The 20,185-nt window shown below is 47.2% G+C and overlaps 1 pseudogene across 1 annotated transcript; it reads left to right on the forward strand.

Moving 5' to 3' along the window:
- The first annotated feature begins 255 nt into the window (after nt 1–255).
- On the forward strand, nt 256–9,548 carry LOC311216092 (ubiquitin carboxyl-terminal hydrolase 42-like; annotated as a pseudogene). The gene is made up of 14 exons: nt 256–484; nt 1,231–1,431; nt 2,016–2,126; nt 2,286–2,388; nt 2,593–2,660; nt 2,817–2,887; nt 3,410–3,492; nt 4,389–4,500; nt 4,878–5,018; nt 5,213–5,313; nt 5,694–5,835; nt 6,516–7,229; nt 7,603–7,691; nt 8,676–9,548. The product of its transcript is annotated as a ubiquitin carboxyl-terminal hydrolase 42-like (transcript).
- Nucleotides 9,549–20,185: the final 10,637 nt, after the last annotated feature.

Here is a 20,185-nt window from a genome sequence, read left to right on the forward strand (position 1 = left end):
ACGGAAGGGAAAGAAATGGCATCGGCCACTAGTTCTGCAGAAGCGAAAAGTAATACTGATAGAGTTTAGATGGAAATTTTCACTTTGTGTGTTTAGTTTGGGGATTCTTTTTAAATCATTCATACCAGCGATTTAGTTCTTAAGGCTGTTTCTTTGAGATTAAGTGACAGGACTTCTGTTACTCTTTTCTTCTTGGAATTCTTCTTGATAGTCTTACGTCAACCAGAACTTCTGTCTCTGTTGCAGATGTGAACAATGACCGTAGCTAAGAAGCCCAAATCTTCAAAGCCTAAAAAGCCCTCTTCAAGGCGGTCTGGCAAATCCAAGAAACCAAGTACTAAAATACTGATGTCACGCACCGCCAACTGGGGCCGGATAGTGCCTGCAGAAGATTCAAGCCAAGTCTCTGTGGCCCAAGGACGTGGAGGTGCTATTTACTGTAGATCATCTGAAAAATCTAAGGCTTTTGCCCCAAGAGATCTAAGTAAGTGTGCGTTTTATCCTGCCTCCATTGTCTTCAAAGCAAAAGTAGAAAATGCAGTTCTTACTTGTTGCACTGATAGAGAAGGGGACTACTGTGAACAAAGACTTCAAAAGCGAATCCCCTAAGGCAACTGAAGTGACTGATGTTACAGAAATTAATTTTGATATATTTACAGTCAACAGAGAAATATGGGGAGCTTTTTGTAATGCACAGATTCCTCCATGTCTTTTCTGTTTTGCAAAGAAAAGTGTTTGATTGTTGCTATTCACAGCTTCCATTTTTCACAGGTTTTTTGAAGGATAACATTGCTCAGGAAAAGATCTGGTATCTGTAGGGGTACCGTCATTCCTAGTTCCTAGTTTTTACGTTTTTACCGTATAATTTCAAGTCTAAGTTTGTGGTTTAAGTTATAATAAGGAAAAAAACAGTAGTTGAGTTAATCAGGTTAAAGATTATAGATGGAGAGGAACTTGGCATTAGGTGCTACAAACAGAATGGCAGTTAGCCTTGCCTTAGAAAAATTAAAATGGTTGACTAAAGTTGTTTTTTTTTTTTTTTTTTTTTTCCCAAAACATTGTGTTGACCAGCCAATTTGAATTTGGTGGTATTAAAGCTGTCTGCAATAAGTTTTTCTGGTTTGGATTGTAGCTAGCCCCTCTAGGTGCTCCTGCAGAATAGTATTTTTTTAAATACCTTTCTTAGAAACAAACAAACAAGATCTCTTTTTAAATTTAACTTTCTTGCAGTCGTTAATGATGGAATTGCTCTGCCACAGAGCATTCTTTTTCCACCTGAGAAGATTTGTATGGATTGGCGAGAAACACAAAGTGTTGGAGTTGGCCTGTACAATCTTGGCAACACATGTTTTCTTAATGCTACTCTACAGTGTTTGACCTACACACCCCCACTTGCCAATTACATGCTTTCTCTTGAGCACAGCCAGTCATGTGAGTACTTTCTAACAGTATTTTGAATCTGTTGGATAGCTCTGAAGGTGAAAGAACAGCAGTGATTCTGTGAGATAAGCTTATTTGCCTGATTTTACCTGTAGAAGCTGGCTTTGAGCACTGTATTAGCAGTGGGCTCCGAATAGCATATGGAGTGCAATTAATGCACCATGGTTTATTTATTTAGTTATTTGTTTGTTTGTTTGTTTATTAAAGGATCATTTATTGCTTCATGGGAATAATGAAGTGCATTGGACAGTAATGCATTTAGTAGTAATTTTAGAGAGTAATACATTTTGCAGGCTGTGGAGTTCACATTCCTGTCAGCCTTTACAACTGCGACTTTGCAGTAGTCTTTTAGATTTCTCATCACAACATGCATTTGAATACAGGCTTAGTGGATATTTTTATTCTGTAAAGTTGTGTGAAATGAAATGTTACAAGACTGTTGGGACATTGGCATCTTGGGAGAATAGAATGTAGCAAGGAGAGTGGATATTGTATCTATAGTTTAAATTGTACTTAGATGTTTGTAGTTATGGATATTTCGCTGGACTGGGATGCTTTGTTCTTTCACTCTTCAGGTCGTGAACAAGATTTTTGCATGATGTGCACGATGGAGACTCACATTAACCAGGCCCTGCGTTGCACTGTTGATGCCATCGAGCCCACGCATGTTATCAGTAATCTCAGTCGTAAGTGGCTTCAGATGTGTTTCTTTTCGATAGCTTGTAATCTTCAAATAATTATTTGATGTGTCTAAGTGGTTTTAACACTCAAATGAAGAGAGATTTTAGAAATACAAGAATGATTTCATTTTTAAATGAGGTCAATACTATCATCTTCTTGTTTAGGAATAGGACAACATTTCCGTTTTGGCAGTCAAGAAGACGCACACGAGTTCTTGCGCTATACTGTTGATGCTATGCAGGAAGCGTGCTTGAACGGAAGCACCGAGTAAGCATAAACAAGTTCACTTTCATACATTCTCTAGCACCTTCTAGTCCTTTATTTACTCTCAAAAATGATCTCTAGCACCTTTTAGTGCCTTATTTACTATCAGCAACGAAAGTCTACATCATCCTTGGTTTTCATCAAACTCTTTGAAGAGTTAACTCTGTGCCTTAAATCTTCTGAGGTCTGATTATAATTTATTTCCAGATTGGACAGATCTTCTCAAGCTACCACCATCATTCATCAAATATTTGGAGGATTTCTAAGATCGAGAGGTACTTGAAAAAATATTCCTGTCCTTAGAACTGATCTGTGTCTTTTGTCGGTAGTAAAGCAGTCTGTAGTTTGTCTAAAGTAGTATCTGTCAACAACTTGAATTTGGACAGTTAGTCTCCTTCACATAATGTTAAGCATTTATATTTTGTTTCCAGTGAAGTGCTTGAATTGCAAAGCAGTTTCGGATACGTATGAGGCATTTCTTGATATCACTTTGGATATAAAGGTAAGATGTTTTCTAAATATAATTCATGATGTTTAAGTACATGCATGACTTTCTAAATTAAACTTGTTTAACTTAAAAAAACAAACCACATATAATGTTAAAACGTAAGAGCTTGGTGGTGCTAAGGAAGTGGATTGGACTTTGTCCTTCCGTGGAACCCATGTAAATAGTCTCCACATTTGCATTGGGTTTAAGGGGAAAGAATTCTCTTTCTGCAAAAATTATAATGCTGTCATACTTCTTTGTTGTTCTACCTCAATATACATCTAATTGTTAGACTGATGAATTTGTCCCCAGTATTGATGACAAAGCACATTATAGATGCTGTCTAGGCTACTGGAAAAGTATTTGTTCCAAAGTCAAATGCCTTCCAGGTGAGGTCAATGCTGAGCATGCTCTTTCTGCCTCCTTCTTCACAGTAGATCGCTTGAGTATGTTAGTAAGATTCTCTTATAAACTACTAGTATGTCTGTGGAATTCTGAATTACGGTGACTTTACGCTCTTCTTTCTCACTGCTCTAGGCGGTTTCATCTGTTAGCAGAGCTCTGGAACTCTTTGTGAAACCTGAAGAGCTGGATGGAGAGAATTGCTATAAATGTAGCGAGTAAGATTTTGACGTCAGTTTTCTATGTTGCATGACTCTGTTGGACTACCTCTAAACTTTGGATCTACTTACAAGTTTTGTGGAAGTTTATAAAAGACTTGGATTTTTGTTTCTTTGGAGGGGGGAAGTCTTGTTCATAGGCATTCCCTATGGGTTTGCAATTCTCTGGCTTGTATTTTGCCATCAGAATTCAAAAAGAGCTACTTTTGTTCTTTCTATTTATTAGCTCTCGACAGTACTTTTCTTGATGTAAACTGCCCAGTTTCCGTTGTTCTCTGGGCTAGTGGCTGATTTTCACTGCTTACACCGTAGGTCCTACCTTGGAGCGGGCAATGTGTCAAACTGAACTATTTTGTTTCAAAGGATGGCAGATGGTTTCAGTGTCTTTCCAGACAAGCTCAGTACATGAAGACTTCCTACTGTTAAATGTCTCCCTCCTGTAGAATGACCATGTGCTTCTGTTGTATTTTTGATGTTGATAGTCGACCTATGTTGGAGATTATTTGCAATTTCTAGTCCTGGGGACCAAGGCTCTCTCGTTCCGCTTTCAGTATTTGTATTTCCCTTGAAAGCTGAAAGAATGTATCCAGGACTGGAGTTCAAATAGCCACTTTTGTAGACCAAGAAATGGTACCTTGCCATCCAACCTGGTAATACCCTTTCGTGAGAGATTCCTGTTCCCCCTATGCTCTGAGTTGTTGGGAAAATTTACCTTCTTCTGTGTATTAACAAACCTGACACGCAGTGCGTGGGTTTATGAAAAGAAAAAAGACCAACCTATTATGCAAGTAAATATCATTCAAATAGCATAGGCATGCGTGAGACATTAAAAGGAGTTTGTTTTGGGGGCGAAAAAAGAAGATGCCTTCAAACACTTATCTCTGCTTGTTTTTAAGGTGTAAAAAGATGGTTCCTGCGTCCAAGAGATTTACCATACACCGTTCTTCCAAGGTTCTCACAATATCACTGAAAAGATTTGCAGATTTCACAGGTGGAAAGATCAACAAGGTATATTTACCACTGTAATGCAACTATATCATTGTGTAATGGGACATCCCCCAAAGCTGAAAGTTGTTAATATTTTCAGACAATAATTGTAGACTAACGACTATGGCTTATTCTTTCTCTTAATATCAATAAAGTTCCCGCTTGACAAGAAGCATATGCTTTCCTCTGAGAAGGCTGATTCATCAGGAAACAGTTCTCTGCAACTTCTAGTCTTAACCGTTGTTTATGGGAAGACTTATTTGTAGTGAATCAAGAAATATATTCTAGAAATATATTCTAGAAATAAATTCTAGTCTGTGTTTTTTGGAAGTGTTTTTCTCTGGCTAGTCCACGAAGTACTCTGGGATAATTTTTCTATCTTCTTGGTGTCTCTTTAGGAGGTGAAATATCCGGAGTATTTGGACCTGAGAGCCTACATGTCGCAGTCAATGGGAGAACCACTGCTCTATGCCTTATACGCGGTGCTGGTACATCACGGTGTCAGCTGTCACTCAGGACACTATATATGCTATGTAAAGGTAGAAGTCAACAGCATTTCTAACAGGGTAAAGGTTGTGCTGGCAAACCAATTAAAGCATGACTAGCAGCTACTGTTTCTAGGGAAAAAGATTTCATTATATTTTTATTTGACATGTGTGTATTTTGTTCCTATCCGTGATTTCAATTGGAAAACGTGCAATTCACCTAAAGAAATCGTTGTCTTTATTTGCAGGCTGGTAATGGACTTTGGTATCAGATGAATGATGCTAAAGTAGTGCGTACTGACATTAAAAGAGTTCTTGGTCAGCAAGCTTACGTACTTTTTTATATCAGGTAATAACAAATCTTAAAATGTGTTCAGAAGAGATTTACTTTCCTGTTATTGATATTTTTCTGTTTTGCAAGTGTTTTTCTTGCTATCCCAGGAGAAGATTATTATTTGTCTAATTCAGTTCTGTCTAACCTGAAATTCTCTGTGTCGTTTATTATCTTTTGTTGCTTGGCCTTAAACTGCAGCACTTGTGTAAATTGCTATCTATGTGTTATCTGTATCTGGCTAATTTAGAGAAGGAGAGAAATGAAGGTCATCTGTGGTGTAAGAATGAATTCTTGCTGTGCAAGTGATAGTCTTACCTCTAAAATGATAGGATGGGATTTAATCCAAGAGTAGGCTGAAAGAAAAACTAAACTACGATCACTGCTCTTTTCTGAAGGCGCTATGATTTGACACTTGGAGAACGTGCGTTTTACTTGCCAGCACCATCTTATCCCTGTTCATTCCCTCCTGGTCAGCAGGGGGCTAATAGTAAGCAGGCTGGATTTATGGGACCACGACTTCTTCCTCATATGATTAAGGTAATTCAGGGAAGCGGGAGGGCAGATAACGGCACCAAACTGCTAGTGGGTTTGGGGTTTGGTGTGGGGTTTTTTGTTTGGTTTTCGGCATCTTAGTTTTGTTTTCCTTCCCACGCTGCAGCTTTCTTCACAGCCCTCATGCTACAGCCAGAGTCATTCAAACAGTGGTTACTGCTAAATTGTGCAGCCATGCGACTCCATTACTTTATAGCTCCAAGATAGCTTTCTAAAGCACAGAGAGCTACGCTCTTTGACTATTTAAGCAGAGTGTACTAATCCTCAAATCATTTAAAAGAGGACTTGTTTTTCCTATCCTCGTCACTTTAGCTAAGACAGGGAAAACTCATTGTCTTATTCCTGAGCACCAGAACGATTACTTCAGGCTTTTCAGGGTATGTTTAAAGGGGAAAATAAATATATTTGGGAATAGCAGCAGGTAATGTTAAGTTGCTTGGCTGGTTTTCAAAGATGATGTTAATTTGATACCAATCTGCAGTAAACCAAAAGCAGGAATTGAATACGCTTATTGGACTTGCATTTATCCTTAAAGGGCAGTGTGTTTTTCTTTTTAGGTGTTAAGACCATTTGTAGAAACACTCAGTAGGAGAGTTTTGTGTTTCAAAATGTTACATGCAGTGTTTGCGTTAATCCATCTTGCAATTTCTTCTTTCTAAATACAGAATTCAAGCCGTTTAAATGGAAATGGATCCATAAAAGAGGACGCAAAGACCACTGGTGTCACCCTAAAAAGGCCATCTTCAGCACCACCAATGGCCTGTGTTCAAAACCAGGCAATTACCAGGCCTTCAATTACTGATACGTCAAGAAAACAGAAGATCACCATCAGTATTCACAATAAATTGCCTGCTCGTCAGACTGTGTCACAGCCTGACTTTCTTAGCAGTGCTGTGGAGGATGAAGATCTCTACCAGGCTGTTCCTTCATCCACAATTACAAATTTGGTAATGCAAATGAAGCAAATGCAAACAAACAAAAAAGTTTCTGATGAAATTTTTGTGGAGCCAACAGTGAATGAAAATCCTAAACTCAGCTCTGATAACACAGTCCCTTATGGTGCAGAATCTTCAGGAAAATCTGAGGAGGAGTCAAAGGGCTTATTTCAAAGGAATTTGAAATGCAATGCAATGTCCTCTAATGGAATTTTGGTTGGAAAGGTAGTCCGTACATTGCAGCATTCCGATTCTTCCTGTCAGAATGCTGACAAAGGAAGATCCCAGCATGAGCTGCCAAAAACAGATTCACTAAATGGTGCTATTAGGCTAGTTAATGAATCTAAAGAAAACGGACTGAAACTTGATGATTCCACTTGCCGAGTTGAACCTGTTAAACCTTCTGAGATGTTCTTTTCTAAAACAAATGGATTGCTTGAAACATAGATTTGCTCCATCGAGAATTTCTCACCTACGATGTATTCGGGAGTGTTTATTGTGTTCCTAATTCAGGTGAAATACTGAGAAAACACAGCACACATGTGATCGTAAGACTTTGTGGTATTATCCCCTTAGAATTTGCAGACCTGAGCTTACATTAGAACTTGTCAACTTAAGCTCAGCTGAGATAAAAATTCCTAAGTTTCATAAAGTAGATTTTGGGGGGTGAGTCGGGGTTATCTTTGAAGTGTAGATAATGCATACAACTCACAGCGGTCTTGCTTACCATTTAATGGAGAAATTCTGACAAGACTAGTCCTCAGTACTACTACAAATAGTATTTTTTTGTCTGCTGACTTGTGCGTTTTAATTGCAGATGCCTGGAGCTATGCCTTCAGTCAATCGAGAAGTCATCACGGAGTCCCTCACAGCCAGCCAGCTGAACAGCTTGTCAGAGGAAATGAGGTAAAATGAGCACAGTCTGATTAAGACAAGACTTTATGGGAGTTCGTTACAGTTTTATCTGTCTACTAATAGTATTTAATGGAAGGATTTAAATTAGTACAATTCCATACTGTGTGTCCAGTGTCACGAACAGAACTAATGATCAGCACTGAGCATATCACTCTGATGCAGGTTGGTGCCTCAAGGAGAACTTGTGTTCCTTTATAGAATGTTTTTCCGTTTTTCTCCACTGTCTGGAGAAACATTGGCTGTTCCCCGCTCGCCCCTATGCCTTTTTTCTCAGAGCAGCAGGTGGAAGGAGACAGATGCGTTTGCTTTTTTAGTGCAATGGCTTCAGAAGCAAGAGGGGAAAAAGCACTTTCTCTGGGAGCTGAAGAAGGTGTCCTAATCACAGGAGAGGTTTCTAAATGGCATATCTTTGCGAGGGTTCCTGTAGTCCAGAGGTTTTTGTTTGTTTGTTTGCCTTTGGAAGGTTTTACTCTTAATATTCACGTCCTTCAGCAGAAGTGAGAAATGGGTTTTTATTTTGTGCAGTGTTGCGGAACCTCCGAAATCTCCTGGGAATGATGAATACCTCGCCCAGTACCAATGTGATGACCGTGGAGACAAGGAGAAACCAAGAAGATCAAAAGAACGTGATCTCATTTCAAAAGAAAATGTTTTGTACGGCAAAGACTCTTCTGAGCCTGGTGAGAAATTGTGGCAAACTTCCTCTCTCAAGTCTGACACTGAATGTAGCTCTAACAATCTTTCCTCTTTAGTTATTGCAGATAGACGCCAAGATACAAAGGACAAGACTAAAACCACTGACAAAGAGCATTACCGAAGAAAGAGGGAACATGCTCCTAGTGAAGAGAAGGAGAGTCAAAAAGCAGGTCCTTCCAGCAAGAGGAGGTGTTCTCAGAGCGTGGAATTTGTTGAGCAAAAGAGTCACAAGCAGGAGTACTGGGAGGGAAACAGGTACAGATCTTTCCCTCGTGAAAGAAACAGCCCTGAGAATGGCAGAAGAGCAGTCAAATATTCAAAGTACAGATCTGGCAGCGGAGGAAGATCAGAACAAGGTAGCAATAGGTACTACCGATCCAAAGGGGAAAGAAGTTGGAGCAGAGAAAGATACTATCGAGACGAAGCACGGAGATGGGAAAGATGTAGCTATTACAAGGATTATTATTCACCTCATGCAACAGGAGACAGTAGAGAGAGAAAGTTCTCTCACGGCGATTCAGCCTTTGACAGATTGACTGCAACTTACTACAGCAGGTCACATAAGCATTATCATTACAAAAGCGGATGGCCTCACGGTTCCCTCTTGAGAGAGGAAGATGTACGTCGCTTTAGCACACCCCGAGCAGACTTGCATCGTTGCTCGGTACCTCAGCAACATTCCGGAAGACATTCTCGTGAAAGACATGCGCTTCCACCTGTGTCAGCTCATTTGGAGAACTGTCGCCAGAAAAATGAAACAGAAGGAAACAGAAAAAGAAAATATACCCGTGCAGAAGGTAGTGAAAGTGAAATAGAAAGGAAAGACAGAAAGATAGAAAAGGAGCTTGTAGGTGGTGAAAAAAATGCAAAAATATCACAAGTTCTGGAAGAAAAAGAAGTCTAAGGATAAACATGGAGAGAAGGATTCCAAGTAAGCAAGGATTCCAGCATACTCCGCATTTTTTATCCTAAGTCTTTTCTGGGTGCTTCTCATGTCTTCCTTTTTTTTTTTTTTTTTTTTTTTTTTTTTTTTTTTCTGGTAGTTTCTAAGTTATTTAGATAGCATCAGCTGGCTGGGGATCATGTTGTTAGGTTGATCAGTGAAGACAGGAAAGCTCTTGCTGAATTGTGTCAGAGCACTAGCTTTGGACCACATAGTTTGAATCACATCCGTACACCATTCCAGATTAGGTTAAAAGATTTTTTCTGCTTGCACATATTCCAGAGCTAGCCGTTGTTAATGATCTGTGTACAAACCAGGACCTATGGTCCTTCAATCTGACGGCTTAAGTTTGCTGCATCTAAAGTAAGTTGCGTGTGCACAAAGCACCACAAAATAGCTGACATGCTGCAAATCATCACCTGTGGTAAAATAAATCAAGTTTCACATAGGCAACAAGTGCCACATCTTTTTTTCCCTTTTTAACTTGCATGTTTCTTTCAGACTTCATGATTTGTGTTTCTGTGCGCTTCACTTTGACAATGCCAATCGCAAGCGTAAGAAAAAGAAGAAAAAGGAGAAGAAAAAGAAGAAAAAGGAGAAACACCAGGAAAACGAAAGGCTCCTTGGAACAGTTAGATCCTCGTTTCCAGAAGATAACGCGGGAGAAGAAGGAAGAATCCCATCCTCCAGATGGCTCTTCATGTCAGTAATGCAGAAGTGAGAGCAGTAAACAACCTTACAAGGAAGGGAAGACTTCCAGTGCAGGCGAAAGCAAGAAATACTGCTCCATTGCATCCAACGACTATACTAAAGGTAAGCGGCCGCAGCGTGTGTGAGGAATTCCTTTTATATTAATCTCGAGATTATTTCAAACAGTCTTGAAGTGCTTGATGACTTAACAGTCTGCAGATTTATTATCAAATCAAAAAAAAACCCCACTTGGTAGACTATTTTTTTCCCAGTTTTGAATGACCACTAGGAAAGAAGGCCTGAAATAAAGAGGTTAAAGGCAAATGGTTTTCATTTGGTTTGATGATGAAGTGGCAAACAAGATGAAGAGTTGCAAGCTCCCTTCTTAAATTCAGTCCAGCCAAGTAGGAAAAGTAAATGTGGACAGCTGTATCTTGGCAAAGAAGACAGTAGGGAGCAAGGAGGTTTAGCAGTCAAGATGGAAGGTGATGCCATGAGGCTTAGAGGCTAGTAATGTTCTAATGAACATGGCCAAGTCTTGCGCTGGGCAGCCTGCTTGGGTCCAAAGCCTGCAGTCCTCCCCAAGATGTCGGCGAGGGGCTGGTGAGCCGTTGGGACGGAACCCCCGTTGCCCGGGTTCCCCAAGCAACCGCCCCACTCTCCAGCCACCATGGCAGGTCCAGCAGCCGGCTCCCGCTCCTCCCGGGGCTGCGGCCCTGCTGGCGAGCCCAGCGCCCCAGAGCTCAGCCCAGCGGCCTTTTTCCCACAGAGGGTTTCCCCAGACGGCTTCCGCGGCTTGCGCAGACGCAAAACTCCCCCTTCGTCGTCCCAGCCGTGCCGCCAACGGTGGCTGCCTGGCTGCTGCCCTCCCTCCCCGGAGCGACGGCGCTGCCCTTGCAGCCCCCGCAGGTACCCACCCTCCCCTCCGCGCTGCCCCAGGCCACCGTCTGGCACGTGGTGCCAGGGGTCCAGGGGCAGGTGCTGCAGCTCCCCGCCGGGGTGCAGCTGCCACCTGGGGGGCACCTCCCAGCCCAGGGGCACCACCTGCAGCTTGGGCAGCTCCCCGCCGGGGGGCAGCTCCCTGCTGTGGGGCAGCTCCCCGCCGTGGGGCATAACCTGCAGCTGGTGCAGCTCCCCGCTGTGGGGCAAAACCTGCAGCTGGTGCAGCTCCCAACCATGGGGCACCAGCTGCAGCTGGTGCAGCTCCCCGCCGGGGGGCAGCTCCCCCACACCGCTCCTCCCTGTGCCCCCGTCCATCAGTGGGGACAGCCCATGGTGACGGGGACACTGGTACCCCACCATGCGCTGGGGCTGGGGCCCAGGGCCGTGCTCCATGGGGAGCTCCTGCACCCCGCAGGCACCTGCCTGTTGCAGGCCCCCGCCCAGCGCAACCCCCCGCCACCCCTCGTCCCGGGGCCTCCGCTGCGGGGACAGGCGCTCCCCACGCCCCGCACCCTGAGCAGCAGCCGGGGGCAGCTGCCGGAGCCCTGCTTGCACGCCGTGGGGCTCAGCAAGGACCAGGGGACCCCGCTGCCCGGCCCCACTGCCCCCGAGCCTGCCCAGGCTCCAAGGACCGCCAGCACCCAGACGGCGACGCCTGACGGTGAGTTTGGGGCTGGCACAGCCGGCCACTGGGCGCCCCACACCCAGGGGCCATGGGAAAGCTGACATCGCCCGTCTTGGGGGATTTTCTTGCTTCGTCCTCAGCGGCGACAGCCCCGCAGGTGCCTGAGGAGCCCCCGCAGCTGCCCGAGCTGGGCCCTGATGCCTTTGCCGAGGCCTTTCCAGAGCTGGCAGGGGACAGCCAGCAGCTGCAGCACATGCAGGACGAGCTCCTGGCTGACCTGGACATCCCCATCCCCGGCATGGAGGAGCTGCTCAGCTGGCTCGATGCCGTGGAGCCCCAGGACGCCTTCCCCGATTTGCCCAGCAGTCCTGCCCTCAGCCGCTTCCTCTCGCAGCTGCCCGACCTCTGCGAGGACATCGAGGAGCCGAGCACGCAGGGACTGGAAGCCACAGGAGCCCTCGGTGAGGTCCCCTCAACCCCTGGGCTGCGCCCCGAGAAGCTTGAGGGTGGGCTGTCGCTGCAGTCCCCCGTCATGCCAGCAGTGAGCCCCCCGCTCAGCCCTGCAGCCAGTCCCCTGCCCAGTGCGCTTAGGAGCCCCCTACCCAGTCCACCCCTGAGTCCCCCCAGGAGCCTCCCTGACACCCAGCTCCTCAGTGCCCTTAGTAGACCCCAGCCCCAACCCCCCCAGCGTTCCCTCAAGACCCGCTCCAACCCCAAGGTCCCCAGTGCCCTTAGTAGACCCCAGCCCCAACCCCCCCAGCGTTCCCTCAAGACCCGCCCCAACCCCAAGGTCCCCAGTGCCCTTAGTAGACCCCAGCCCAAATCCCCCCCGAGTTCTCCCAAGAAACGCCCCAACCCCAAGGGCCGCAGTGACCATGGGAGACCCCTGCCCAAACGCCCCCTGGGTCCCCTCAAGAGCCCCCCGCCTGCCCCTGCGTCCACCGGCACCAAGCGGGGGGCCAAGCGCCCTGCGCCCAGCAGCACCCCCGGGACAGCGCAGAGCTGCCAGCACAGGAGGCCGACGACAGAGAACCCCCCCGGCAAGGAGAGGAAGACGCTGCTGGGCCAGGCTGGCCAAGGCCGCAAGAGACCGTGCCAGGGGAAGACGGGTGGCAGCAGCACGGTGGCTGGCAGCAGCAGGGAAGCAGGCAGCAGCGGGCAGCAGCTGGCGATCAACAGCACCACGGCACCCAGCAAGAGAGCGCGAAGCCCGGGGGCTGCAGGGGGGCAAGGAGCAGCGGCACCACCTCCCCGCAGAGCGCGGCTGCTGCCGGAGACTCCGAGTGGGGAGCCCCGTGCCGTGCGGCCCCAGGACAGGCTCTGTCCCCAGGCCAGCGGGGCCAAGACGCTGCAGCGCCAGCAGCCGGGGACAAAGACCCCCAGCGAGACTTTGCAGCCGCTGGGGGCCAGGGCCAAGGCGCTGGGGCCAGCGTGCCAGCTGGCCTGTGTGCAGCCGCAGCCCACCTCCAGCAGCCCCAGCAGCATGCCCAGCGCCCCGCCGACAGTGCCAGGCTCCAGCGCTGTGCCCGCTGCCCCCCGGCCCCCAGCTGGCGGCAAGGAAAAGGAGGTGCCAGCACCACCAGGCAGCACAGCATGAACAGGGGATGCTGCCATAGAGCTGGCGCCCAGAGAGCTGGGCCTGCCAGCCACGGGGGGCCAAGCGCAGCGTCCAGCTCTGCCCATGCAGCCGCGCACGCTGCAGCGTCCGGCGCAGCCCCGCGTGGACTACGTGCCCTGCGTGGGGCCTTGGGCGGGCCGCGACGCAGCGCCCACGCCGCTGGAGGAGCAGGAGGAGTCGGTGCCCATCACGCCGCAGCAGCGTCCCGAGCGGGAGCGCCTGAAGAAGCTGGCCCAGGAGGAGCGGCAGCGGGCGGCCCACCAGACCAAGATCGGCCCCGTGCAATTCTTCGTGCAGCGGCAGAAGGACCACGCCATAGCCTACTATTACGGCTACCCGTGACCGACCTCGGGCTTCTCCTCGACGGCCCCTGCGGCACCCAGGCAGGCACAGAGACCTCTGCAGGCACCTGCTCCAGCTTCAGCCACGCTCCTCAGCCCTTGCCCCTCTCGCTTGCCCTCTCCCCTCTCTCGTGCTGGAGCTAGGGGATGGGCTTGCCACTCACAGGGATGGCAACAGCGCCAATGGCAAATGCGCGCGCGCCTCACCCAGGAAGGTGGCAATGGCAAGCTGGGGAGATGCTGGCAGCAGCTGGGCTGGGAAAGCTTGGCCATGGCAACTGCTGCTTGGGACACCAAAGGGCTGAGAGACAAGACTTGGTTCTTCTTTCGGGGCATTGCTCTTCTTTCCTGCCTTCTGGATTAAATTCCTCTCCTTAGGTGGTCACTCAGCAAGGCCTCTGCCTGCAGCTCTTCTTGCACTGGCATGCCAAGGGGATAAGAACTGGGAGGTCTTTGGGACAGCAAATGATCAGTGGGATGGGAAGTGATGATGGGGATAGCAATTCACTGGAATGGGAAAAATGGGTTTTATTTGTATTAAATTTAATTTTTTTAATTTTCATTTAATTTATTGGTTTTCTTATTTAATTAAATCCACTTTATTGACTGTGTTGTACAGTATGGCATTGTTTTATTTTTATAAAATTATAAGTATTTAATAGTATTAAATATTTTTATATATTAATATAAATTATAAATATCTTTATTTATTATTTTGTTGGTTTTTATTCCTTTTCTACCCTATTAAACTCTCTTTATCACAACGCACTGGTTTGGACTTTATTTTTCCTTCCGAGTCATTCTGGATTCACTCCGGATGGGGGGACACTAGCGAACGCCTGTGTGCTTCAGATCCAAGGTCACCTTTGCCCTCAACTCAAGATACATATTTGCATCTGTTGTTGTGAAACAAAATTAACAACAGGAACAATAAAGTTACCTACTTGCTAGCAGCAGCTCTACATTTGCTGGGGTCTGCTCTATGCATTTTGAAGACCATTCCATGCTCTTCAGCCCCTCCAGGAGGAAATGTATGGTTCTAGGAAAATGCGTCTTGACCTAATGCAAAGCTGTGACGCAGCCTGCAGCCCCTGCAAGCCCTGGCATTTTACCTGCAGCCCCTCCAACAACTCTGATGTTCCCTGCATCGACTTCAACCACTGCGGCAGGACCTGAGGCCCCTCAAAGCATTGTCACTCACCCTGCAGCCCCTCGAGCCCCTGGCATGTTCCCTGCAGCCCCTCCAGCCCCTGGCATGTTCCCTGCAGCCACTCCAAGCCTGGCACAGGCCCTGAGAGCTGGCTCCGGGGACGACCCTGTTGCTGTCTCAGGCGCCAATACACACAAGGGGAAGGAATGCATGCAGAAGTCATCTCGTTTCGGCAGGGCAGAAAGTCCTCCCAAGAAGGGGAAGGAGCAAGAGGAAGGCGAGGCAGCCTACCCCAAGGTAGGGCCATCCCAGGGCACAGGAGGCTGTTGGAAAGGAGAGCAGAGAGAAAAGCAGCAGGAAGCAGGTGATCCCCATCCCTGGGCGAGCTGCGAGCCATGGGACAAGATTGCAGCTGTCCTCCGGGCGAGCACATTGTCAGCTGGCTGCTGCGCTGCTGGGATAGCAGCTGCGGGAGCCTGGCAGCAGAGGGCAGGGAAGCCAAGCAGCTGGGATCCTTCTCTGGGGAAGGGGGCACTGAGAAAGCGCTTGCAAACGGGGCACAAGCCCTCAGCCTCTGGAGGCGGCGCCTGTCAGGCGTGAAGGAAAGGGATCCCTTCTGGGAAGATGCTGTGGGCTTGCTGAGGCTCGAAGAACAGACGGTGCTGGCTGCTACCAGCGTGCTGCAGCAGCGGCAAGACAGAGCCGTGGTGGTTTTCCTCAGCTGGGCAGCTGAGCTCCAGCACAAGCGCTCTCTCCCTGCCCCTCCTCCAACGCCAAGGGGAGAAAAGAGGCTGGCAAGGGCTCAAGGGCTGCCAGAAGGACAGGGAGATCACTCCACAAGGAGCGTCACGGGCAAAGCAGGCTCAGCACAGCCTGTTCCAGTCCAGCCCGGGGCCTGCTCCTGCGGGGGCTCTCCACAGGCCGCGGCCTCCTCCAGGCCACAGCCACCTGCTCCACCGGGGGCTCCTCCAGCCACAGGGGGGCTGCAGCGTGGAGATCTGCTCCACGGGGGACCCATGGGCTGCAGGGGGACAGCCTGCTCCACCAGGGGCCTCTCCCTGCACAGGCCGCAGGGGAACTGCTGCTGTGAGCCTGGAGCACCTCCTGCCTCCTGCTGCACGGACCTTGGGGGCTGCACAGAGCTTTCTCACTCCTCCCTGAGCCAGACGCTGCTGGGCAGCAGCTTTTGTTCCCTTTCTTAGATGGGCTCTCCCCCAGGCGCAAACATCATCCTTTTGCTCTGCGTTCTGGGCAGCAGCGGGTGGGTCCCTCCTGGAAGGAGCCTCCTGGCAGCGGCCCTGAGCTCCCATGGGGCAGCTGCTGCATTCTCCTCACAGAGGACACCCCTGCAGCCCCCCGCTCCCACAGCCTGGCCACGCAAACCCAAGCCAAGACACCAAGCGAGCCTCCCTGATTGCCAGCCAGCAGCTGGCTCAGCCTGGGACCCCAGGCCAGTGCCCACAAGACTCTCCTGGGCCTTGAAAAGCAAGCCTTGTGGGGACGAAGCACCCGCAAAGAACAGACTCACACAACAGGACTCCTTGCCAACACTGCCTCACAGACACCTGGGCCTTGAGCGGGTAGCTCACCTTGAGCGAGCTCATTTCCTTCCCAGTAGCTGAAATGTGCCCTTTCGGGGGCATTTGGGGGCTACAGCGTGCTGCTGAGAGGGATGTTGGAGCTCCTGCAGGGCAGTGCTTCCACTAAGGCAAGGCCTTTTCTGCATCTTCTACTGCCCTGCAAGAGAGGATGCTTGGGGCACACAAGAAGCTGGCAGGGGACACAGCTGCAGGGATTGCAGGGATTCCTAAAGTCATAGCCAAATACAAGAAAGACAGGAGGACGTGATGCTTTTGATAGAAAGGACCTGGGTTTTTGGTCAAAATCCATCCCTTTTTCTATCCTGGAGACCCCCAAGGGCGTAGGACAGCAGCACTGCAGGGCAGCAAGAGATGCTGTGCATTTCTCTCATCCCCCTGAGACAGCCACTGGGTGACGATGGTGCCAAGTGTCTGGAAAGAGACCTTGCTTTCTCAGGCCCAGGTGTCCAGCTGCACACCAAGGCCGTCCCTGGCTTCCAGGCGCAGTTGCCAGGCCCAAGGCCGAGCTCCCCTGCGAACCCCCAGCCCAGCAGACCTTGCTCCTGGCATTGTGGAGCAGCCATTTCACGGCAGCCTTTTCTCCTGGCAGTCAGCTTAGCGCCGAAAGCTCTGTCACCGGGACAGCCGAGAGCCGTGGTAGCTCAGCAGAGAGTCACTGTCAGCCTTGGAGCTCACAAAGGTGGGTGGCCACAAGTGCCCTGAGCGTCCAGCTCGCAATGAGGACTGCTGTGGCACTCAAATTGTCACCTGTTTGCTGCGATGCTGGGATACCTGCTCCGGTAGCCTGGCATCAGAGGCCAGGGAAGCCAAGCAGCTGGGATCCTTCTCTGAGGCAGGGGACACTGAGAGTGGAAATGGAAATGGGGCACAAGCCCTCCGCCTCTCAAAGGAACCCCTCAGATGTTTAGGTATAGTAAACTTATGTATATCTGTGTGACTCTAGACCACAACATGTTAGTGTTCTGGTTTGTCCACTGCTTTGTTGTGGGGGCTTTGAGTTGGCCTTTACTCTTTAGGTGAATGCTGACTTCATATCTATGGTGCACTTTATTCTTAAAATGGGAAGTTTCTACCAATTTCCTGTCCAAAGTTCCTCATAAGCCAACTGCAATCATCATTTCAGATGTATCTCCCAACTTACACATTTCCTAATTCTCCTTGATATTTACTCAAGAAATGCATTTTCACAGAGACATCATATTTTTCTCTCAGCTGGCATCTGGCTGAGCAGAATGATGTCCTTTAATTCCCTTCCACACAATAGGCAACTTGTTCCTTCTGTCTTGTGAACACTTCCTCCTAAGTTCAATGTGAATACAAGTGGCAGAATTTTGCCTCATGTCTTAAATGTGTGGCAGGGCTGCCCTGTCAGGTATATTTATACTGGAGAAAAAAAAAAAAAAAAAAAAAGAATAGCCATACATACCATATAACCACTTAACTTCTTCAGTTCTTCTGTTAACAGTGCATGAACATGGGGTTTTGTTGTTTTATTGTTTGTTTTAAACTCCTGACTGCCATATAGCAAACATGACAAAAAACAAAAAACAAACAAAAAAAAAAAACACCCTTTGTTGAGAATCTCTGAGCCTGGCTCTGCTTTGTATTATCAAATGTCACTTCACCTGAACCATTTCAATCACAAGGGATATCCTTCTGTCAGGCTCAGTAGTACTTCCCAACTTTATGTCACCTGGAAATCTCAAAGCTCATATGTAATTTTTAGTCTTCGGCCACCATGTCCATACTGAACATACCTAAATTTGAAGTCATCTCTGCTCTGAATAGGAGGTTGGGTTTTCAGAGCTCCCTTCCAGCCTACATTTCTCCATGAGTCTTTGCCTCCTTAGCAGCTGCAGTTTCAGAACTGTCTCTGAGAATCACTACAGGGAACCTCTCCTTTGCTGCTAATTCCCTCTTCGAACAGTGTGAACAATTGCAAACTCCCTTGATTCACTTGCAGCCCCAAAGCCCAAATCCATAGATAAGGTATCAGAAGCTCACAGAAAGTGAAATAGATGTAGTTCATCCCCTGTGTAGGGGAGCACTGGTCCTACAAAGGCAAGCTACTAAATTCTCTGGAAACAAATTAGCTTTAATAAATTATCTTGTAAATTCCACATTACCCGCTACTTCCCTAGTCTTATCTCTTCTTGCTACAAAACTTTGCCCAGCGTTGATGTCAAACTAACAGGCCTGCACTTGTCTGGATCACTCTTTACATTCTCCTGGACAGAAGTATATTTGTTACTCTCCCATTCTGGGGACTATCCCTGATTTGCACAATTGTGATGTATTTTTCCTACTTGAGTTGTTGTTCTGTGTGCCAATGCTGTTAATAGGCTAGGTAGATATCAGCTTGTCATTTTTCACTTGAATCACTGTAGATTTTTATTTCACCTCAGATGATGTTGTGCCTAGTGCCCTACCCTCATTTGCAATGGGAATCCTGTCACTGCCCTTAATATCACATTGTTGTTGCTGTTAGATGCAGGAAATAAGATTTGCAGCATTTGAGACATCATTAACTTTTGATCTATTTTTGCCTCGAGTATGCAACTGTCCTAATTTGTTCTCTTTGTTCCCCCTGGTTTCTGTGGCTTAAGTATCATTTACTATTATTGTTTAATTTCCTATGTGAAGGAGGTTTTGGGTCATTCGTACTTTATTTCTGCAGTTTTTAACCTCTGAAATGTACCTTTTCTCATTGCTTTTTTCCCATCTGAATTTTGAATTTTAACTCTGCCTTCTCTGCACTCCAGTCCCAGAGATGCTTAGTCAGACTCAATTATTCATTTCCTTAGATTTCAAAGTTTGCATTTGTAAGCCTCAAAAATTTCATTCTAAGCCTGGTTTTGTTTTATGTTTTGTTTTATCAGTTTTATGGTATGATAAGCTTTTGCTTCCACTGAAGGGTAGAAGTCATTATGAATAGTGCCAACAAAACAGAAACATAACAATGAAAATGATATTTGAATTCAGAATAGGTATTTAAAAAGTTCACCTTCTCCAGCACAAATGGGGAAAGTAAAATAAATAAATAAATAAATAGAGCAGTCCTAAATCATCAAAACTGGCCAAAGAATTAGAAGAAGCACTATTTTTCCAAGGCTGCAATGTTTTCCATTCATCTCACTGGGCCAGCAGAGCACTAGAGAGCTGGATGCACTGAACTCCTGGCTCATACCCTAAATGACCTGCAGGAAGATCTTCTTATCTCTGTCCCCCCGTTTCTCCTTTCAATCTCTGTTTTGTCTGTTTGTATCACTAGCTATCAAAGCGCTACTGAGATATGCACGTGCAGCACCCAGCACAACCTTGTTTCAGGCTCCAGTGGGACCTTTAGGCATTACCATCCTATAAACAAGTCACAGTGATAGTGAGTGTAATTACAGTCGTCAAACTATTCCAGCTCCACATCATTAGCCATGCCCTGAGCTAAATAACATTTTAATCAGTTTGATATGTCATCTGTGGCTTTCTTCACTGTCACTTGCAATCCAGCAAACTCCTTCCTTCATGTTTCTAGATTAGACAGAGGGTTCTTAACTGCAGACATCCACTTCCCTGTTCAGGAAGCAGTGAGACCTTTCATCTTCACCCAGAATTAAGATGATATCCAAGCATCATGAGACACAGCGCGTATGTCTCCCAGGCCCATCCCATAAGAGCAGGACATTTACCTCACATGAGAAGAAGACTTAATGCAGAGGCAAAGCAAGATACTCGGTGTCAAAGCCATGTCTGGATGATCATTAAAGACAGACCAAAATTACCCAGTACAGGAGGAAAATCTATCATTCGAAGAAGATTATGGTCTCTGATTATTAGTTTCAAAATTAGTTTTTTCTTTGGATTTCCTCTGAACTTAAACTTAGT

Source organism: Netta rufina, assembly GCF_964035555.1.
Source record: "Netta rufina genome assembly, chromosome: 18".
Taxonomy (NCBI): domain Eukaryota; kingdom Metazoa; phylum Chordata; class Aves; order Anseriformes; family Anatidae; genus Netta; species Netta rufina.